This window comes from Macrotis lagotis, chromosome 1 (genome assembly GCF_037893015.1).
Source record: "Macrotis lagotis isolate mMagLag1 chromosome 1, bilby.v1.9.chrom.fasta, whole genome shotgun sequence".
Lineage (NCBI taxonomy): Eukaryota > Metazoa > Chordata > Mammalia > Peramelemorphia > Peramelidae > Macrotis > Macrotis lagotis.
Window position 1 is genome coordinate 516,194,730 of NC_133658.1, and position 11,293 is coordinate 516,206,022.

The following is an 11,293-nucleotide window of genomic DNA, read 5'->3' on the forward strand; positions in this document are numbered from 1 at the left end:
TAATAATGTTACACACAATTGTACATGTGCAGTGTTGACTAAATTGTTCACTGCTGAGGGGAGAAGGGAGGGTGAAAGGAAATTACATAACTTATGCATGTGGTGAATGTTGAAAAACTTTCATGACATGTAGTTGTAAAGGTAAAAAAATAATTAAAAAAGATAAAACCTCTTGATGGTGAAGGGATGTCTTCTCATGGGAACAGGGAGCAGACTCCCCCTCAGACTGAGCATTGTGCTGAGTGCTGCCATCAAAGTTAAACAAAAAGTAAATCTAGAGACAGAACTCTCTGTTTGCAAGGACTGCAATGAAAGCTATGATGCCTTCTAATGGGACTCTAGCCTCAGAACTCTGATCCAGAGATTTATAAGCCATGAAAACTGGAGGAGAGTAGACTTGAGTGGATCAGGAAAATCCCAGTCCTTATCCTGTTACTACTCCTAGGAGGAGGACAGTGACTCCCCTAAGAAGACCTCCTCCACAAAAGCCTGAGGAGTCCAGGGAGCTAAGACTCTCTTGGAGCCAAGGCTGAAAGACTCTGGCAGGGCCCTCTAAGACCAGCAGAGCTCTCTGATGACCTCAGACATAGGCTGACCTTTTAAAGATGGATTCCCCTAGCAGTCAACTCTGAAATAGGGATCTATAAGAGAAGTGGTGATGGTCCTAAAAGAAATGGACTTGATAAGATTTGATGAATCAGTCCTTCCCAGACTATCTTAGGGCAAGTTAGATTCACTTTCTCAGTGGAACCCAACTCAAATGACTTAAGAATTTAAGTATGGGTCTTCTCTACCACACCCCCATACAGATGTGGAATGATCAGTAAGTGAAATTTGAGCAAGTTGGAGCAGTTGTGGCTTTGGCAAGTATTGCTGTCAGTACAAATAGGAACTGTAGGAATGGGGGGAGAAGTCATAAAGGCCACTTTACTTATAGATGAGCAGAGGGGTCTGACACCATCCCTTTGGAGGTGGATAAGTAAGGAATTGACCAGTTCACAGGTAATTGTAAACTACAGAGGAAATTAAGCCCTTTGGCACCTGTCTGCCCCACCCAAACCTGAGAAATCCTTCAAAGCCCTTCCCCCATTTAATCCACTAAAGGGAGGCCACCAAGGGCAGTCCAAGGAGTGAAAGAATAGTGTATGCTCAGAACTTGTGCTGGCCCTTTTAGCAGTTTCTAGATTTGTTATTGTGGATAGGGCCAAATGAAAACTTAGAATTACTTGAACTGTCATATATAAACTTAGAATTACTTGAACTGTTGTATATAGTTAACACTATATAATTAATATTGGGTCCCTATGGGTTTGAACAATATTCACTGGTAACAGATGGTATCTGGTATACAATGGACTACAGAGAGGTGAATGAACCTATCATGCCCATCTCTACACCTGTATCTGATCTTATCAATGTTGTAGGTGGTATCAAACTATGGACCTTGCCAATGTTTTTTCCTCCATTCCTAGCTGATACTAAGTAGCAGTTTACTTTTATTTGGGAAGGAGTTCAGTCAGAAAGAGACCTCCTCCTTACTAGGGGAATTGGTGTGTACTACTGATTGATGTTTATCTGTCATTCTTGACCATGACATCAGGGAGGTGACATCATGACAAGCACCTCAATGATTTGAGTGAAGAGATGTTATACTAAGTCACTAGCCTCACTTTCTCCTCCAAAACTATATGGGTCCAATGACCAGATATGAATCAGGATGACTGGAGATGGTCCTGGATGAGAGGTAATCAGGGTTAAGTGACTTGCCCAAGGTCATACAGCTAGTTAAGTGTCAAGTGTCTGATACCAGATTTGAACTCTAGTCCTTTTGACTCCAAGGACAGAGCTCCATCCACTGTGCCATCTAGCTGCCCTGTGTATTATTACATTGATGACATAATGTTGACCGGTCAGAAGCCATGGTGGCAGAACCCCTAAATCAGATGGGGTCCGTATGAACAATAAGGGATGAGAAATCAACCCTAAGAAAATCCAGGGTCTGTTCAGTCAAGTTTTGATGAGTACAGTAGATGAGGAAAATCCAGAGGGTTCTAAGCAGCCTGAAACAAGCTATTGACACTTGCTTTTCCACTAAGAAAAATGTCCAGACACTTAATCCTGATGGCCCTCATCTACCAAGTTACTTATGAGTTTGTCTTTCAAGTGGAGTTCAGAACAGGCTATATCCCTTGAAGATGTCCAGCAATCTATTCCCTTGGGCCTTACTATTTTTCAATGCCCTTCACCACCTAGCTGCCCCATAAAATATGTTTTTAAAAAAGAAAGAAAAGCAGTTGCTTGCCTCTTACTTGCCTCTTACTAGATCTTAATTGTTTCTGACCAGATGACACCAATTAATACAATTACCCTTTGTCCAGAGAGTTACCTAGTATGGATTGGATGATAATAAGATGGTACCTCTAGTAAGACGGATAGAGTTCAGAAGGCTTCTATTGCTAAGTGTAAATGATACATTAGAAATCATATTTACCTGAGTTCTTCTGGTGTTTGAGCTCTTTACAGATAGGTGAAGAGGGGGCAGTTAGGTGGCACAGTGGGGGGTGGATAGGTGGCATGGGATAGAGCACCGGCCCTGGAGTCAGGAGTACCTGGGTTCAAATCTGGCTTCAGACACTTATTAATTACCTAGCTGTGTGACCTTGGGCAAGCCACTTAACCCCACTGCCTTGCAAAAACAAAACAAAACAAAAACAAATAGGTGAAGATTAGGAGAGATTGAGGCCCCTGGATCAGGTCTTGCAACCATGTCTCTTACACCTATAAAAACTCAGTTCCTGAACAGTACTTGATAGTTCCCCAACCCCCCCAAAAAACCTTACAAACTAGACTTCAGCAGTCACTAATCTGGTAACAGGAGATACTCCAGGAAACAGGGGTATAGGCAAATACGTCTAGTTGGCTGAACTCCAGGCATATGAAAAACCCTTAAAAAAAAATAAGATAGAGGTGGTCTTTATCTCTACTTGTTACTGTGTGGTAGCCATAGTTCTAGCCAGGTTGTCTGGAATTGGAGAGTGCAGGCCTGGACAATCAAAGATGAGAACCTTTGTAGTCAGGACCTCTTGGGGTCAAAACAGTAGAGAAATTTTTCTGCTCCCTCTGCATATAATTGTTTTGGGGACTTGTCAGAAATATGTACTCAAAAACCAGATTAATTGCTTTATAAGAATAACAGAAGTTGGTGTTTGGATCCAGTGTCCATTTGGATGGTGATACCATGCTGTGCTGGGGAAAGCAGTGTATGATCCCTCTCACTGCAAACAAAGCAATTATTCCCACCTCAAATGGTCATTAACCCCCTTCCAATGGGCAAAGTGGTGTTCTCACAACCCAGGGTACATTTAGTCTGTACTGATAAACAGGTTCATCATGAAACATTTGACTGCCCAACGTTCCAGAATCCATGACTATGACAAATTGGTGCTTCCCTGGAAGGGGAAAGAGCTTCTTTGTCCAGTGGTTTCTTGGATCCAGTCTCCAGGAAGAAAGGATTCCTGATAAGAATGGACTATTTTAGAGCTTGTTCTAGATGGTTCTCTCATCCCTTTCTTTTGGGATGGTTTAAAGAACTCTTTCCTAGAAAGCACTAACCAGAGGGAGTACTGTTGGGATGCATCTTGATTTTTGAAGATGATGTTTGTCTATCACTCTTGAAGAAGACCATGACATCAGGGAGGTAATGCCATGACAAGTGTGTGGTTTGAATTTGAGGGAGGAAAGCTATGCTAAGTCACCAGTCTCACTTTCTCCTCCAGAGCCATCTTGATCCATTAACCGGATATAAATCAGAAGGACAGAAGATAACCTAGGGTGTAAGGCAATCAGGGTTAAATGACTTGCCCAAGGTCATATATCTAGTAAGTGAAGCCAGTTTTGAACTCCCATCACCCTGTCTACAAGTCCTGACTCCTAACTATCCACTGCACCCTTGTTTTGCTTTTTGGGGCAGCTAGGTGGGTACCTCCTTGATGTTATAGTCTTGCTTTTTGATAACATGAGAGAGATGAAATTGTTACTATCTACCTGGTAAATATATTTTTCCTAGGAGGAAAGGTGTTGCCATAGTTGACTTAGTGCTAATTCTGAGTCACTGAAAGAAGGTGAGGGAGAGTCCTTATTTAGCCACTATAGAAGAAAGGGGTTAAGTCCTACACAAAGCCTCTAAGAGAGTTAAGATTTTGTAGCATTCCCATGATAGAGCTCTCAAGGAGGGGAAGATTTTGACAAGTGGGTCAGGAAATATTGAGTTAGTGATAGTACTGATAGAGCCTCAGTATCAACTTATATCCTGGGATACAATGCATGTAGGAGGTTTATTGACTTCTTAGTCACTTTCCTATAGATGATCCTTGAATGAAACCTTGACTGTCCCAGAAATGTCTATCCTCACTCCTTTGAAAGGACTAAGTCTCAGTCTTTCATAGGTGAGTCCTTCTAGTACAGGCAGTACTAAAGTAAAAAGTGGTGAATAGAAATAAACCAAACCAAGACAAAATGTACAGAATACAAAAGGCAGAAAGTCTAAGCCTTTTTTCCTCCAAAAACAAAACAAAACAAAACAAACACTAAGTCTCATTGGTGAAAATATATCTTGGAAATTCACAGTAGGTCTCCTAATACAAAATGGTGATGAACCAGAGCAGTATCAAGAACATCAGAACTATAATTCAGAATATAGCACCTTTGGTATAACTGAAGATTTCTTCTACTGTAAGGTGGTGATAATGAGTTGGAGCAGCTCCAGAGACATCATCTTTCCTTGGAGGATTTCTGACTTTTGCATTTCTCTACATTTTGGTCTTCTTTTATTTATTTTCCCTTCTTTTCCCTTAGTAAAGGTTCTGGGAGAACTCTCCTGCAAGGCTTGAGAGTTGGTTCTTCAGAAGAAGGGAGGAAAGGCCAAGAATTTCTGATATTGCTCTCCACATTTTTGTTTTTGTTTTGTTTATTTTTATTTTTCCTTTCCCTCTCCCTCAGTACTATACAAGATATTGGCCTAAAGTCAAAGGATATTCAGAATTTGGTAACTTTCTCAGCAGAATTTCAAATTGATTCCCAGAATGATTGGACACATTCATAATTCCACTAACAGTTCCTTCTCATTTACTTCTTTTGTGGTTTTTGTTTATATGATAGTTGTGAGTTGGAATCTCAAAGTTGTTTTAACTTGCATTTCTCTCATTATAATTTAGACTTTGAAAACACTTTTCAAATGTTAGTTGATAGCTTGAATTTCTTCATTTAAAAACTACCTAGGGGTGGCTAGGTGGTGTAGCACCGGCCCTGGAGTCAGGAGTACCTGGGTTCAAATCCGGTCTCAGACACTTAACAATTACCTAGCTGTGTGGCCTTGGGCAAGCCACTTAGCCCCATTTGCCTTGCAAAAACCTAAAAAAAAAGATTGAATCAGTTCTGATCATTTCAGCTTGGAAATGAAACTATGTGTCATTTTCAAACAGAAAAGTTTAACAAAAAAGATAAGAAAGAAGTTAAGAATCTGAAGAATATTAGAAAACTTAGATGAAGCAAATGTCTGTGGATTAATCAATAAGAAATATACATATATCCAAGCTGTACATGTAGCCAAACGTCTTAAGGAAAGTTTTACATTTTCATTAACAAAGAGAAATAAATTAGGTAATTGGAACTAAAAACAACTAAAAACCTTAGAGAATTAAATTTAAAAACCTACAACCATATGCAAAAATAGAAATTCTGAAAATAAGAAAAATAAATTTTTTTAAACCCATTGAACTGATTAAATAAAAATAGCTAACTTGAAGGGGGAATTGATAAAATACATAAAATATTCTAAGATGCCAATATAAAAATGAAAAAAAAATCCTCAGAACCAATTCAGAAGAAATAAAGACTAAGAAACTATTTTGCCCAGCTGTATGTAAGCAAAAATGATGTTAAATGAAATGGACGAATATATACAAAGAAATAAAATAGTCATATTAACAACACAAGAAATAGATAAAATTTAAGTAAGCCAATTCTGGAAAAATTAATTTAACAAGCTATAAATGAACTCTCAAAGAAAAATCCTTGAGACCAGATATATTTATACATGAATTCCATCAAACATTCAAAAAACAATTAACTCTAATATTACATAAACTATTTGGAAAAAAATAGGGAAAAAAATTCCAACAAGTTCCATCTCTGTTACAAAAATGGTCCTGATACTAGACTAGCTAGAAATAAAGCACGGAAGTAAAATTTACAGGCCAATTTTCCCAATTAATTTCAAAGCAAAATTATTGAATATTTAAAAAACTACTGTCATATTAAAATTTTTATATATGATGACTATAGTGATTTTATATCAGGGATACTGAGTTCATTCATTATTAAAAAACTATAATAATAATTTATATGATTATAGATCAAATTATAGACCACATGATTAATAGACCAAATGATTATATCAAAATGAAAGACTTTTGAAAATACAACATTCTGTTAAAAAAATTAAAAAGGATGATAAATGGACTATTTTTTTAGAAAGATTTTATTTATTTTGAGTTTCCCCCCCATTCTTGCTCCCCCCCCCCCACAGAAGGCATTCTGTTAGTTTTTACATTGTTTCCATGGTATACATTGATCTCAGTTGAATGTGATGAGAGAGAAATCATAACCTTAAGGAAGAAAAATAAAGTATAAGAGATAACAAAATTACATAATAAGATAACGGTTCCCACCCCCCCTAAATTGAAGGTAATAAACTTTGGTCTTTGTTCAAACTCCACAACTCTTTCTCTGGATACAGATGGTATTCTCCATTGCATATAGCCCAAAATTGTCCCTAGTTGTTGCACTGATGGAATGAGCAAGCCCATCAAGATTGATCATCATTCCCATGTTGCTGTTAGGATGTGCAATGTTTTTCTGGTTCTGCTCATCACTATTCTTTATTATAATAAAAAAAATAAACTATCTATGTAAACCAAAGAGTTAGGATTCTCTGTATTGGAGGAATATAAAAGTCCTTCCCAATAAGATTAGAGGCCCAACAAGTAATCTCCATTAATTGATACAATTTTAGAAATGCTTGCTATAGCAAATAGACAAGGAAAATAATTTGATGGAATAAACATAGACAAAAATGAAAAAAAATGATCCTATTTTGAAAACTATAAAATAGTTTACTTGGAGAACTCCAGAGATTCAATTAGAATATATTGAAACAGTGAATAACTCTAGTAAAGTAGCAGTACTCAAGTACTTCTCCCTAGTAAAGTAGCAGTACCCAAGTACTTCTTCCTGGATCACTGTCTTGTCATCGTGGAAGGACTTGCATGGCTCAATGAAACTATGATCTATCCTGAACAGGGTTATCCAAGACAGTTGGGTCATAGCAGGGAGTGCTAGCAAAAGGTGATCTATTAGAAAAGGAAACGGGAAACCACTCCAATATCTTTGCCAATAAAACCCCCCAAGTACAGGAGTGTGCAAAACTGACTTGAAGCTTAATATAAAAAATACCAAAACTCTTAGCAAGTGGTCCCATGACTTTCTGGCAAATTGCAGAAGAAAAGGAAGAAAAGTCAGTTATATGCTTGGGCTCAAAAATCACTACAGATGCTGACTTTGGTCATAAAATTAAAAGACACTTGCTCCTGGGAAGGAAAGTTATTACAAATTTGGATGGCATACTGAAAAGCAGACATCTTGTTGACAAAGGTCTGTGTAGTCAAAGATATGATTTTTCCAATAGCAATGTGTGACTGTGAGAGTTGGATAATAAGGAAAGCTACCCTTGGACAGCAAGAAAGTCACATCAGACAATGCTTAAAGAAATTAATTCAGGGAAGGTCAAATACTGAAGCTGAAGCTTAAATACTTTGTTCACAAAAATGAGAAGATGGTACTCATAGGAAAAGACCCTGATGCTGGGAAAGATTAGGACAAGGGAATGGCAGAGGATGTTGGATAGAGGGTGTCATTGAAAGAATGAAAATGAACTTGGACAGACTTTGAGTGATAGTGGAAGATAGAATTGAATGATCAAATAATATATATTATCAACAAAACTGGGGGGGGGGGAGAGAGAGAGAGAGAGAGAGAGAGAGAGAGAGAGAGAGAGAGAGAGAAATTCCATTCAAAATAACTCCAGGATATGTAAAATATCTGGAGGTACATCCACCAAGGCAGCTGGGTAGCACAGTGGAGAGCATAGGACATGGAGTCAGGAAGACCAAAGTTCAAATTTAACCTCAGATATTTGTCAGCTGTGCCATCTTAGGAAAGGCTGTCTGCTCCACTTCCATCATCTGTTAAATAGGCATAATAATAGTTACTATCCCCTAGAGTTGTTGTGAAGATAAAATGAAATAATATTTGTAAAACACATTGCATACCTTGAAGCACTATACAAATGCTAGTCATTTTTAGTTAGAATATTATTGCAAAACACTTTTTAAAATATAGGTCTAAATAATTGGAACCAGAGCCAAGATGGCAACATGCAGGGATCCAGTCTTAGGAGCTCTCTGATAAAACTCATAGGCTAAGGACTCTAACTAAACTTTCAAGAGACAGAACCCACAAAGGGACCCAGTGAGCCAGTTCTCCTACTCAAGGTAACCTGGAAAAGAGCAGAAAGGCTCTGCTCCCCAGGGTCAGAGGGGTGGCCCGCCAGAGTGAAAGAACTTCAGCCTCCCGGAGGCAGCCCCAGGGAGCTGGGAGCCGAGGCTCACAGCAGCTGGGGAGTCTCCTGAGCTGCACCCCAGGGAGCACCGGGCACAAAGTGGGGGAACAGCAGGGGACCTCTGCCAGAGTGAGCACGTGGAGCCCAGCCCTCAGGGCACACAGCCAGCAGCTTGGTCTTTTGGCAGCCCAGACCCGGAAACAGAAGCAGGCAGAGCCTGTAAGCAGGAGCCCCCAGGGCTGAGGGAGGGGAGTGAAGAGAGAGAGACTGCAGAGCTCTGTCCTCTGCCTCAGGAATGGGACTCTGGGGCTCTGACCACATTCAGATCCTGATCCCAGTCTAGGCCCCCCCCATAGAACAACAGGTTGGGGGCACCTCGTCCCCGTGGCAGAGGGGGGCGCTTATGGTCATTCACAGACCAGGAGGGAGGACAGAGCCTCACACACTGAGACCCTTGTGGGAGTGTCCCAAAAGCTCAGAAAGCACCCCCAAAACCAGGCCCAGGCTGGGAAAATGAGCAAGCAGAGAAATAAGAGGAAGACGATTGAGAAATATTTTGCAAATGAGCCCAAGAAGGATCAAAATACTCAGTCTGAAGATGAGGAAGCACAAGCTCCTACATCTAAAGACTCCAAGAAAAACAGAAATTGGGCTCAGGCTATGACAGAGATTAAAAAAGACTTTGAAAATCAAATGAAGGAGTTAGAAGAAAAACTGGGAAAAGAAATGAGAGAGATGCAGGAAAAACATGAAAATGAAGTCAGCAGCCTAGTCAAGGAAATCCAAAAAAATGCTGAAGAAAATAGCATGCTAAAAACCAGCTTAGGTCAAATGGATAAAACAGTTCAAAAAGTTATGGAGGAGAAGAATGCTTTAAAAATCAGAATGGGCCAGATGGAAAAAGAGATAAGAAAACTCTCTGAGGAGAACAAATCCTTCAGACAAAGAATAGAATTCAGGGAGAATGATGAATTTGCCAGAAATCAGGAATCAATACTTCAAAACAAAGAAAATGAAAAATTAGAAGAAAATGTGAAATATCTCATTGAAAAAACAACTGATATGGAAAACAGACTTAGGAAAGATAATTTAAAAATTATTGGAATACCTGAAAGTCATGATCAGGAAAAGAACCTTGACATCATTTTCAAAGAATTACTACAGGAAAATTGCCCGGATATCCTAGAAGCAGAGTGCGAAATAGAAATGGAGAGAATCCACTGATCCCCCCGAGAAAGAGATCCCAAAAAACCAACCCCTAGGAATGTCATAGCCAAGTTCCAGAACTCCCAAGTCAAAGAGAAAATATTACAAGCAGCCAGAAGGACACAGTTCAAATATCATGGAACTGCAGTCAGGATCACACAGGACTTAGCAGCAGCTATAATGGAAGTTCGTAGGGCTTGGAATACAATATACCAGAAGGCAAAAGAGCTTGGAATGCAACTGAGAATCAACTACCCAGCAAGGCTGAATGTCCTCTTCCAGGGAAAAAAGATGGACTTTAAATGAACCAGGGGAATTTCAAAGGTTCCTGTTGGAATGGCCAGAGCTGAACAGAAGGTTTGATGTTCAGATACAGGACTCAGGTGAAGCATGGAGATTGGAGGAGAAGAGGAAAATATGAGGGACTTAATGATGATGAACTACATGTATTCCTGTATAGAAAAGTGACACTGATAATACTCATATGAACCTTCTCAGTTAATAGAGCAGGTAGAGGGAGCTTTTGTAGTTGAAGCACAGGAGAAAGCTGAATTCGAAGATAAAATATGGTGTAAAAATGGAGTCAATAGAAAAAAAGGGAAATGTGATGGGAGAAAGAAAAAGGAGATGGGGAATAGTCCAAGATATTTCACATAATAAGATTTTTTTTATTACAATGAGCTATTGCAATGATATGGAAGGGGGGAAGGCAAGGGGGAAACAAGGGAATCTTCACTCTTATCAGAGGTGGCTAGGAGAGGAAACAGCATATATACTCAATGGGGTATAGGCATTTGGAGTAAGAAGTGGGGGACAGGGGGAAGGGGGGATGTGAGTGATGGAGGAGAGGATGGACCATGGGGGGAGAGTGGTCAGATATAACACATTTTCTTTTTTACTTCTTGCAAGGGGCTGGGATTGGATGGCCTGTCCAGGACCACAGGGCCAGGTGGATTCTGGGCCTAAGGGGTGGTATAGGGGCTCGGGGCCCAGGGATCTGTCTGCTGTGCCACTCAGCTACCCTACAGCAGAGTCAGAGTGAAAGCAGAGAGAAAATATAGTACATGGTAGTGGAGAAATACGAAAGGAGGGAGTTGTGATCAGCAATGGCAACGCTGGAAAAATATGGAAGTAACTTTTGTGATGGACTTATCATAAAGAATGTGATCCACCCAAGACAGAGTTGTTGGTGTTGGAACAAAGACTCAAGCACATATTTTTTACAGGGGGTGCAGGGCAAATGGGGCTGGGTGGCCTGCCTGGGGCCACATAGCAGGGTGATCTTTAGGTGTCTGAGGCCGGATTTGGACCCGGGTACTCCTGGCTCAAGGGCCAATGCTCTGTCCACCACCCAGCCACCCCTACTATTATTACTATTTTATTTTATTTTGGGTCTTTTTTTCTTTTTTT